Source organism: Pholcus phalangioides, unplaced genomic scaffold (assembly GCF_987345545.1).
Source record: "Pholcus phalangioides strain wild (caught in Gottingen) unplaced genomic scaffold, Ppha-v1.0 ptg000001l_1, whole genome shotgun sequence".
Classification (NCBI taxonomy): Eukaryota; Metazoa; Arthropoda; class Arachnida; order Araneae; family Pholcidae; genus Pholcus; species Pholcus phalangioides.
Window position 1 is genome coordinate 25,286,907 of NW_028301594.1, and position 13,028 is coordinate 25,299,934.

A 13,028-nucleotide genomic window follows, 5' to 3' on the forward strand; every position below is an offset into this window, starting at 1 on the left:
GAGATAAGCAAAATAAATTTCTGTGAATTCTCCGAAAACAAAATGAAATGCTTATCAGGTTTTTTTCTTCCTTTTTTAATATACAGCAGGATTTTTTTGAAATTTTTTGTTGTATCTGCTGTCTAGTATTCAAAATCTGTACTTTTCTTGAGCATCCGGAATTCAGTCACTCCTTTCCATGTTCACATCATTTCCATCAAGGTAATATTATAACAAGCTTATCACTTGAGTTCTTTCAAAAAATGAAAAAAAGTTCTCCCCCTCCCCCAACCAAAAAAAAAGAACAATTTAAAAACTCCTAAAAAGGCATTTCATTTTTCCCGCTAGCGTGAGCCGTTTGAGAGAAAGCATTAATTTTCGGTTCACTCGGAATTTCTCGGCACAATTTGATCCTTTGATCACTTTTGTCGCACCACGGTCATTCTCTGCACACGAGGGTAAATTAGACCGGAACCTACAATTCATTGCCGATTCCGGATGGCACAGCTTTTTTTTATATTCACTGAGAGGTGCGCCAACCTCTCGGTATGCGAGTCCCTGCGGTAGCAATCTTTTCTGTGTCGTCGTTTCTGCTGTAACCCTGCGTCAGGGAAGTTTGCCGGGTATCGAACTCGCGACATCTCTAAACATCCTTTGGTACTTTAGGCGAGTATCTTATTGACCTGGGCTACCGCGCCCTCCCGGCACAAAATTATTCCTTTTTGTTACTTTTTTTCTTCAATCACAAGCTTTTAAATTTTTTTTCACTATGGAATCTATTAACGTTTTTTCATTGCGGTTTACAAAAAAAAATTTTTTCAAACTCAAAATGCAAATAGTTAAATAGTCAAATCAAATATTTAAAAGCAAAATTTTTTTCTTCGAAAACAATCTAAAGATACAAAAATCGTGCGAAATTTTTTTCCAAACTTAATTCGGTATTTAAAAAATTAAATCATTTGTTCTTGATTCAGGTCCCAGTTACACAACCTGTTATTTTATAATAATTATAATAATGAATATCAATAATATTTTTTGATTAAATCAGTCACGCCCATTAGTATGAGAAAAAAATCATTTATTGATCCATTTATAACTTTTCCTCGATGTTATATGATTGTTATCTTTGATATTCAATGCCATACAATCGAATCACCTTATTAATTCGCACAAATAATCCCTTTAAAATAACTATTTGACTTCAATATGAAGAAAGATAAACACGAAAAGAGTGTATTAGCATTTCTAAATAAGTTGTATAGAACTGGGTTCAACTTTTTCCTTATTAGTATTGAAATGCATATTAAACTCTTTCGGTTGCATTTGAGTTTCAGAAATTATAGAGAAGGGGAATTCCAATGCATTGAACAATGCTCGGCTAATCCTTTCACTAATCCCGCGAGATAATGAAAAACCTTGTTTGTTTCGTTTCCTAACTGCTTTTTAATGTGGTGAATTACTTTGGGTATCTCTCTCAGTTAATAGAGCGGATCCAGCGGGAAGAAAACCGAAACCTAATCAAGAGACAACCGCCGCCAGATGGCGCTTTTGCCGCGCGAGAGTTGAACTAACAGAGAGGTGAAGACAGTTCTTGCTCGGAGTTCTTGTCAGTTTATTGTTGTTAGTTCTGGTGGTTGGTATGAGGTGTGTGTAAGTGTGTGTATGTGTGTGGTGTCGAGTTCGGTTTTGACCCTATGAATGTAGAGTTGCCCTTTTAGGAAAAACGCCTATTTGCAAATATCAAGTGCCGGAAACGAACTGACTTAAAAAAAATCCTTACAAGCCGGCGGATTTGTTTTTCACCTGAGAAGGAATTTAAAATGCAAATTGATCTTGTCGGCTTGTGATAAGGTAAGCAGATTTTTTCTTAATTTTAAAAAAAATAATTAATGTTTTATTGAAACTCTATTATACAATTGAGGGGTCTCCTACCTTTTAATATGAAGAAAAATTACGCTCTCTTTCTCTAGTAGAAATATCACTAAATATATTATTTATTTATTGATTTATTTCAAATTTGGTACACATATTTCTGAATTGTGTATGCTATCCCATTCAAATAGAATGTTTTAATTCTTAAATGCATGATTTTTTTTTTCTCGAGCTGATAAATTTTTTTTATAGCTACTGACACGTACAGAAAGCAAAAAATCATTTTAAAAAACGTATTTCGAATTTTGCTGCTTACACAGGCCTCAAAAACGACGTGCAAAGTCTCAAAAATCACACATATAAATAAATGTATTGAAGATTAGTTTCCAAATATGTAACCTTCTTTGTGATTAAAACTATAGTGAGAAAAAAATTCGGCTTGCGAACTTTAAGATAAAAAAAGAATGAAATTAAACAAAACACTTTTACAAATTAGTGAAATAACAGCCACACATGCTCTGCAGTAAACAAAGAATTTTTGTCGTTAATCGAGATATCTAACTGAAAATTCAAAATATGAAATGGAAAGAATATGAGCTCACTTTATGTGCAAAGACAATGACGAATTTTTATCTTCAAATTGCTGCAGTAATAAATGTTTAAAGAACTCTTAGCACATATGCAAAGCTATGCATTTAAGGATTAAATATATCCCCATTACCTATTCTTTTTTTTTTGCAAACTTTCAAAAAAGAATTTAATATTAACACCTTGCACACATGATAAAATAGCATGACATCAATGTAATTGAAAAACAAAAATTGATCCCAAATAAAGGAAACTATTCAGTTCATAAAATGATTCATAAATATTAAAAGATCTGAGTTATAAAAATAATAATATTTTTTCAGTTGTAAAATCAAAAATTTAATTTTAAATAACATTGAGTTAATGAATCTTTTTTCATCATTTTATGAACCGAGCAGTCCCCTTTATTTTGAATCAATTTTTATTCAATTACATTGATGTCATGCTATTTTATCATGCGCGTGCAAAGTGTTAAATATTGCATTTTTTGAAAGTTTGCAAAAAAGCAATTGTTAGAGATATGTAAAACTTAATACTAACATATATATATATGATAACATATGAAATCAAATATATATATGTACCAAATTTGAAATAAATCAATGGTAAAATAATATTTTTAATCGTATTTTTACTAGAACGTATGCCAAAAGGTATGGAAAGTATAAAACATTCAAATTTATATTTTCAAACATATGTATTTTACTCTCAATCCACATGGAAGTTTTCTCCATCCGCATCAAAATTTTCTCAACTCATTGGGTGAGCATTAGTTTCTCAAGGTCATTATTCTATTGTGAATATAAGGCATTTCCTAATCTTTTGAGATATAATGAGTAATCATGCTTCCACCTTGACCCTTGCGCAGACATAAATGATGGTCAGCGTTTGATAAGTGGTCGTTAACGATCTAGACATTGCGTCAGTATGTCAATCAGGGATATTATGCTGACTACTACGGCTCTTTGATTACCTTGTGAACACGAAGGTGTGGTGAGCAACGAAACAATAGGGGTTAGAAAATTCTATTTTGATCTTATGGTCCCTTTAAGAAATCGTGAAATTTTTGTCTTTTTATACACCTATAAGATCTAAATATTTTTCTTTGAAAGCTGGTGATAATATACTTGCACAATGAAACCTCGCTACAAAGACACTCGATATAACTGTAAATCCCTTTACAACGATATTTTTTAACGCCTTGTTTGGAAATGCCTACACTCTAATGTTAAACTGCTCTGTCTCTCTCTCGATGTAACGATAATCCCTCTACAACGATGTATTTTCTTAGACCGCAGAGCATTGTTATATCGAGGTTTCACTGTATTAGTCTTGTAAGAAAATCATTAAAATTGGTAAAATCGAGGAAAATATTTGTGGAATGGATGGAATATTTGAGCGTTATGACTAGTTTTCAGCCTAACCTGAAAAATATAGACCTGCATTATTTTTATTTTTGAATTATAAATACATATATTCCAAACATATATAATTCAATAATAAGTATGAGGGAGGAATCTCTTCTTTTCCTTCAAACCGAAATTAAATGTAAAAATAAAATTTAGAGAATTTTCCATAATGGAAAATAAGTAATTATAGAAATGAAAACGTTTGATTCGATTGGATTTTGCCTTTTTTGGGGGAGCACTTACCTGTAAGCATGGCCCCCACAAAGGAGGACTGACAGGGCTCTAGCCCTGGACCCGGGATAGTTCTCATAATTTTTATGTTTTTTCACGCTATAAAGTAACTACAGAAGAAGCCCGTGAAAAGTCTGACCGGGGGGCCTCGCAAAAGATCCCAGCCTAGGGGCCCCGCTCCAGGATGTGAGGGCCATGCCTGTAAGGTTATGCTGCATGCTATACAAGGTGTCTAGGTGTCAATAGTTAATTTCCTTGTTCTTAGCTATCTACAGTTATAACTATTCATCAGAAAACTATGGGACTTTGAGAACGTCTTCATTGAAAGGTGGAGAGACTTCTGATGCCCCCCTTCCTAAAATAGGACATCTTTGCAAAGCGTCTGGTGTGAAGTCGTTGTTTTCTTAACCCAATTTTGGCCTCTCAATGATGATCAAATTCATGATCAAATTGTACAATTTTATTATATATGATAACTGGTTATTTAAATAACATATTTGAGAAGTTCCAAAAAAATGAATATTAATTTATCACGTTTTTCTTTGTAATTAATGTGAATTTTCAATTAATTAATTTCATTTAATTAAATTATTGGTAATTGGAAAATCTCATGTATCACACGACAAAAGAAATTTAAAAAGAACTATATTTTTCTATGTTTAAAAAATTTATTTCTGTTCAGGATCAGGTGGGGGGAATTTCTATTTCGAAAATCAGGATAAAATTTCCGAAAATTTCATTTTTGAAAAGTCATAAAAAATTAAATTTCTTTCTAAACAAAATTTCAAAAATACTGTGCACCTCATTAGACTTTTTAATTTGAAAAAGTATTAGTTTCATACACAGTTTGTATAAAAATTAATCAAAAAACAAAGCGTGCAGATGCACTGTCAGTCAAAAATGGTTAAATTAGCAAAGCATGTTATTGTGAACTGAACGTCATATTCATTAGTGAAGAAATGAGAATGCAAGTGTTGAATAAATTTGGATACTCTGCCATGAAACGGGAACAGATTGGTCACATGAGTATGACAATTAACATGTGGAAGAAGAAAAGCTTTCTGGTTGCGACTGTTGGAAATGATTTTTTTCCCCGCTCTCTGAATTTCTTTTCCGTGTCTCTCTTCATCTGATAAATAGTTACGACTGTAAATAGCTCAAAGCAGGGTTGCTTTAATTATCAGCACGTTGTAGATAAAAGACTTTATTAATGCAAAACAAAAAAAAAATTAACAGCCCAAACTCCTCATTGAAAAATTGCATGGATCGATTAATTTTTTTTCTAGTAGAAATAATTTTTTAGGACAAGTATAACCCACACAGATACATTTGATGATATAAAAGACAATGTGGTCTCGTTTTCAAAGATAAGATGTGGGCTGTTATCACTTCTGTAGAACGGGAGCAGAAAACATACACGTGAAACTTGTTTCGATTGCGTCCTTGTGTTATTAGCCGAAAGAAAAAGTATTAGAAGGCGACCGGTAAAATGACACCTACCTAAAAAGTGACCAAAATTCAGGCCGCGCCTAGTTTCACCACTCTCCGTGCTTCTTGTAGTCAGAACTGCAAACAAACTACCATGCCGCGTCCCAGATAATCATTCCCGATTTCGATAATATTCAAAACTGAAGATAGTAATAACTCGTAATTACGCTACTGAAAATTTTTATTGATGGCCGAATTATTTTAATTTACAAATTTCTGTATTTAACTAGACATTCGATTTAACGTCTTTAGGATTTAAGTGCATGCCATTTAGCAGTTCTTTTTCTGAAGAAAATAAAGAAGAGTCGAATTAATGAGCAGATGGCCTCGCAAGTTCTTTATTTACCGGAAATTAGCAATTTTCAGTACCAGTAACTATTTTAGATTGATTCTTACACGTGTTTGTTTATTGGAAGTTGGCTCCATACTGTATTCCCGCGAATGCCAGAAAAATAATTCATTTTAATTCGTAATTCAAAAGCCGGCACCCCTTAATGTGACTGCTTTGTTAATCTCTGCGATACAATTTGACCATGACGGGGGCTTTCAATAGCATTCGCAAAAAAATCAGCAATTTAACCTTCATTATGAGAGTATCTTCTGTGTCTTGTAACAGGTGTTTATCATAATTTATATTTTAAGGTAATCCGAGTAGATTCAGGAAAAATTAGTCGATTTGTGTATCCTACGACGAATTTGGTTTCTAGCTGTGGCTGAAAATAATTAATGTAAATGAGGACGAGGATATTCGATTGAGTTCAGATTGAATACTCGTTCAAAATTTCGAGAGTTACACGCTAACGCATCAGAGTACTTGAGTATGCATATTACTATGGACACGTATTCAAGATCGGTTGAAACAGAAAGAACAATTACAAAAATGCTTAGGGGTGACTTATTTTGAAATCTTATGATTTCTTAAGATCTTTTATGAGATCTTATTTTGAAAACTTTATTCAGCCATGCTCATTATCTACTTCTTTTGAGAAATTTAAAAAAAAAAGTTTTTGAGATTAACTGGAATAAATATTAAAGTCCACGTAATGTAGGTAATTCAAGCAGAAGCTCAATGAGGATTTTAGTTCTTCAAATGGATGACTCGAAATGACTCTCAGAAAATATCCATTTTCGAACCAAAATTTTTGTAACATGCTGTTGTTGATATTTGTAGTTTTTGTCGAAAATGTTTTACAGTACGTGACGTAGAGTTGAAAAAAAATTTTCACGTTAACTGTTCGTGGAAGGGGTAGATAAGGTGATTTTTATTCAATAACATACGTTTCATGTTAAGAAAATGTTTTTTACCGCTTTTTTTCTTTTTCCCGTCATGCAAAGAACCACCTAGTAATCCAAATAGAGAAACTGGCGTCACTGAATTTTCTGGCACACCGGATCATGCGCATTAGTACAATGATACCTCGGCTTACAAATTTTTCGGCTAACGAAAATTTTTTTTTCGTTATTTTTCTGCCTAGGCTAGCGAAAATTTTCGTTGATATGAATGCACACTGATTTAAAACAGCCGCGTCGTGAGTTGAATTTTAGCACCAATCATCGTCAGAATTAGTTGCTCGATCCCGATTAAGTCATGCCCATTTTGGACTCTTTTTCTAGATATACACACACATCTCTTGCTGAAAGATATGAACCATTACATATAAAATGAAAGATTTGGCTAACATAAAATGCATTTGGAAAAAAAAGGAGCCTATGTATTCTCAGAGCTCGCGTTCCTTCAGTGCAAGCCTTAGCATCAAACTGAATTCTGGACATTATCTAGGAGCTAATCTTTTCTATCTAACTAACTAACCGTCTGATAGCTCGGTTCATATCCTCTGGATTTCTAACTGTAAAAGCCACCACCAGGAAACATATTTTTAGCATGGTAAAAATGAAAAATAACCTAATAATAAAATAAAATAAAATGCAAAAGAAACCTACGAAATCTACTGGGTTAATGTGTTAATGCCAGTTTTAGTCTACTTAAGCTGATAATAGTAGTGTATACATAGAGTAAAATATAAAATGATCTTCAAAGAGTACCTTATCTTCCTGTAAATTCTGATTTATCCAATTTCAAAAATGTTTATCTCAGCCTTCGGTCAAGTTTTGTATTTTTTACGATGTTCCTTCAATTTTTTTATAAACCCTGTCTTCAAATTTTGTGCCGCACCTGGAACGAATTAAATTATTTTTCATAGAAACCAATGGGAAATCGTGCTTCGCCTAACGAACATGATTCCGGAACGAATTATCTTCATTGGTCAAGGTATAACTGTGCTGTACAAAATTTCAGTAATTTAGATCGAAACAGGCAGTTTATCCCTTCAATGATTCTACTTTAAATTCCAAACAAATACAACAGTTGGTTTTTAAAGATGGAAAACCATATAGCAAATCTGTAAATACTATTATAATAATAATGACTCTGTTCATACAGGAAAAAAAATGAAACCGGCATCTAAAGATCAACCCACATAACCAAAAGCAAGTAAACACATACACATTTAATGAAGAGATCAAAGACCCTTCTATATGTCGGTACAATGACCATAAACAGAATCCTTCGGAAAAGATTTCTCTTTCTTTCTCTCTCTCTCTCACCAGCATCATAACAACATACGCAAAAAGCATACGATGAGTCTACCGATGAATATGATGAAAGATCATTGGAATTGCCAAGTAACACCTACATAACTTTCATCTTTAGTTGGGAAAAAGAACGAGTACGTAACACGAAAAGAATTTCAACAAGCATTTTCGAACATATTTTTGGTGAAGAAAGCAAAACTGTTTTTTGACAATCGGTTTTTTTTTATGACTATATTAATTAACAATCGCGTGGATACATATATTTGCGTCAATATTTTTTTGTATTAAACAAACAGTATTTGAAATATGATAGAAAACATTAAAATTGTAATATTAGAAGTCCCGTATTTTTCTATATTTCAACCAGGGGTGCACAACCTTCCAATTCCACGGGCCGATATGCAGTAATTCTGCCGCTCGCGGGCCAGAAAATTGTATCCGTAACGTGACCATATAACCGGTATTTTACGGGACATTCCCGTAATCTTGGTTACCCCAACTTTTTCATGAAATGTCCCGTTTTTTTCCGAAGCTTATTTGAATTTTTGAAATCAAGAATTAAGATTATTCCGTGACTCATAAATTACCAACTTTGACTTTTTTATTGGCAACTTTACTTTGACAAATTTTTGGCTGTAATTGGCATCCTTACTTGAATTTGAAAGAAATTTTGGCAGTAATGGACAACCTGACTTTTCTTAGACATCTTTTTTTGATTGCAATTGGCAATTTTATTTGCATTTGACAATTTTTTATTGATAATTGGCGATATCCCGTATGTGTTCCGATCGTCTTAGAGCAATAATATTCTCAAAATATTTTTCGTTCATAACATCCGAATCTCGAGACACGTCTAACAGATCTCAATGTGAGCGGGAGTTCCTATACTATTTTTGAATTACAATCTTAAGTGTAAATTACATATTTCATGTTTAGATTTTGATTGTAAAAATTTTATAAATCCTTAATAAGGTCTTTCATTGAATTCTTTTTGAATTTGTGTGAAATGGTTAATCCAATAAACAGGGTGTACCATACATTTTTAAATAGTTTAAAAATTCATAAAAATTAGAGGAATTGGTCTTTTCTAATGTGGTTTGCAAAAGGTTATCCTCCCGATAGGGTATTTTTTATGTTTTTTGTTTCGCTTGGTGTAGAAAAAAAAATTGTTAAAATTTATATTTGTAGAGGGCAATCAAATCCCGAGAAATACGCCAATCAGAGTTTTATAAAATGCGGGTTTACGATTAACAGCACATTTCTGAATTTTCCTTCTTTTAATGTAATGTGGGCATTGGTAATTAAAGCACTATTAGTGAAGTTGTTTTACCTCAGCCACGAATCACCAGCTGAAGTTTTACGAAAGTTTCGGACACAGGAGAGATTGAAGAAATTGATATCTGAGATTGGTTCAGGTCTAATCACTCCTGTCGGACTTTTGTGCAAAACTCTATCGAAAAATTATCGAACTAATTTTTTCTGTACCAAAAAACATCCCATCCGTGTCGTGAGTATAACTTTTCCGGAAACCGCATTGAAATATATCAATTCCTTCAATTTTTATGAATTTCTAAATGTTTTAAGAATTTATGGGACACCCTGTATTTTATGACTAGATCTTGATTGTAAAAAATTCAGAAATCCTTATCAAGGATGCTCATTGAATTTTTTAAAAGTTGTGTGAAATGGCAATCTTAAAAAGTTATAGTTATCCGATATGTTATAAAAAAGGATCTATAATCTATAATATCATTTTATTTTTATGTATATCGGAAATCCGATTTATAAAATAATTACTATGAATTATGAAATAAGGAATGATAAAAAAAAATTGAAAAATTCTTATTCAAAATTATCATACAAAAAATTAAATTTATTTTTTATATTATTTCATATCAGATCGGATCATCACACCATACATATTCTTCACATCTACCATTCTTGATAGTACTAATAATATTAAAAAAAACCTATGTTATTTCATCAAAAAACATGTTATTTCCCGAACAAAAAAAAAAAATGTCCAAGATTCGAATCATTATCACTTTCCATCAAAATGATAATAATAAGCATTGCTTCCGTTTCGTCATTATTAAAAGAAATAATACAAAACCCGCAAAAAAGAAAGTAAAATAATAAAAGACAAACGTGTTTACGACTTCCTGGGGCTCGTAACAAGCATCAATGGGAATATAAAAAGCCTAAGGAGTTAAAAAAAAATGAAATAAAAATCAAGTTGTACAATAAAGAGCAGCTTCTCTATTTTTTTTTTTATTGCAAACCTAACATGGAGATTGTTTTTCCCTGAAAAAGACTTAATATTATCAAAGTTCCATATTTTTTCTATCTTTTCATGACTTGTTCTGTTTAGGTCTCAGTCATTCCACGACTTTTCAGGTTTTTTTTCTCTCACTATTATTATTGTTATTATTGTATTTTGTTGGAATCAGGAAGTCCATAGTAGCAAGAAAAAAAATAGACAACAAAACAAATCTATTTAATTCATTGAAGAGCACTGTTCATGTTGTTAATCGGATATCATGCGGCGTACATGCACGCGAAACAAACCAACACAAAAGAGAAAGGGTTTCTTATTATTTTTTCCTCGTTTTGGAATGTGAGCTCTTTTCGATTTACTATTTAGATATTTTTCCTTTTAATGAAATTGAAAAGATTAAAGAATAATAAAAATAATAATCGGGCTATTTACGTGCTATGATGATTATAATTATTATTATGGCTATCAATTATTCATTTTCTTGCACGCGAAAAATATTTCGTTTTTGAATTAGTAGTATATTGAAAGATACAAAAATATAAGAAATGGAAGAGAAAAACGGTATTTTTTAATAGAAGTTTTCTTAGATGGAAGTGATTTTCACAATAATGTGATATGAGGGTTTATAAAAGTAATTAATACGTCATATGATTGATACGATATTGATTTCCAAAATTAAGAGAGAATCTTAATTTAAATCTCGCTTTTGCCTTGAAAGATTTTTTTGAAATTAATGACGGTCGGTATCGTTTTTTCCCCCCCGATTGGTAGATTTCGTGTAAATGCCATAGTTATTTTTTGGGTGTGCCAGCTAATTGCAGTGATCGATTAATCGGAAGAGATCGAATAGTATTAGTGAAAATTGGCCCCAATGTGTGAGTTATAATTCTTCCACGGAATCGTTTTCGCTGAAAAAGACTTAATACATCAATGTTTCATATTTTTTAAATCTTTTCGGGACTTATTCTGTTCAGTTCTCAGTCAGTCCATGACTTTTCAGTTGTTGGTTTTTTTTTTACTATTATTACTACTATTATGACATGAATGTCGCTCTCCACTTGTTAATACAAGATATAAGGAAGACTGGATGTTGTGAAGATATTTATTATTTGAGATGTTAATTTTTTAAGGAAGGAAAAAACTCATCTCTGCCTCTACCTAATCGAGGGACCCGGGTTCGACTCCCGGTAGAGGCAGAGATGAGTTTTTTCCTTCCTTAAAAAATTAACATCTCAAATAATAAATATCTTCACAACATCCAGTCTTCCTTATATCTTGTATTACTACTATTATTCTTGAAAATGTTCGCCACCCTTACGAACGAAACGTTGTAAGACGAAAACTATACGTCGGCCAAAATAAACCGGAAAACTTTAAAATTGGATTCTAATTTACATGATGGCTACGAAAGCCTTTTTTGTTTCATTATTACTATTATTGTTACTGTATTTTGTTGGAATCAGGAAGTTCATAATAGCAAGGAAAAAAATGGGCAACAAAACGGATCTATTTAATTCACTGAAGAGCACTGTTCATGTCATTAATCGGGTATCATGCGTACATGCACGCGAAACAAACCAACAAAAGAGAAATGGCTTCTTATTATTATTTTGCCCCGTTTTGAAATGTTTTCCTTATAACGAGAGAACTTCAATTTATTATTTAGATATTTTTCCTTTTAATGAAATTGAAAAGAGTAAAGAATAATAAAAATAATTATCGGTCTATTTACGTGCTATCATTATTATTTTTGTTATTAACACTACCACGCGTATTCATTTTCTTGCATGCAAAAAATATTTCGTTTTTGAATTAGTATAAACAAAACAAAAAGGAAATGAAAGAGAAATACGGTATTTTTTTAATAGAAATTTTACCTCCGAGACGGAAGTGATTCACAGTAATGTAATATGAAGATTAATAAAAATAATTGTTACATCAAAGGATTGATATGATATTGCTTTCCAAGATTAATCAAGGATCTTAATTTAAATCTCACTTTTTCCTTGAAAGATTTTTGAAATTATTGACTGTCGTTATCGTTTTCTTAATTGGTAGATTTCGTGTAAATCCGTTCATTATTCTTTAGATCTGAAAGCTAATTGTAGTGATCGATTAATCGGAAAAGATGAAATAGTGTTAGTGGAAATCGATCCCAATATTTGAGTTCTAGTTCTTTCACAAGATAGTTTTTCATTGAAAAGAACTTAATATTGTTAAAGTTCCATATTTTTTCATCTTTTTATGTGTTGTTCCCTGAGTAATTTTCCGTGACTTTTTTTACTATTATTATTACTGTATTTTGTTGGAATCAGGAAGTCGATAATAACAATAAAAACAAAAAATAGACAACAAACCAAATCTATTTAATTCATTGAAGAGCACTGTTCATGCTATTAATCGGGTATCATGCGTACATACACGCGAAACAAACCAACAAAAGAAAGGGTTTCTGATTATTATTTTTTTCCTCGTTTTGGAATGTTTTCTTATAACGAGCTCTTCGATTTATTATTTAGATATTTTTCCTTTTAATGAAATAGAAGAGAGTAAAGAAAGAATAGTAAAAAAAAATAATCGGTCTATTTACG

At 31.8% G+C, this 13,028-nt stretch overlaps 1 protein-coding gene across 1 annotated transcript in view; it reads left to right on the plus strand.

Moving 5' to 3' along the window:
• Window positions 1-1,588: 1,588 nt before the first annotated feature.
• The window catches only part of LOC149090179 (uncharacterized), a 94,272-nt gene continuing 82,832 nt past the window's right edge, over window positions 1,589-13,028 (plus strand). Inside the window, exon 1 of the mRNA XM_089232474.1 lies at window positions 1,589-1,830. The gene's annotated coding sequence lies outside the window, so the exon portion shown is untranslated. The remainder of the gene's footprint in view (window positions 1,831-13,028) is intronic.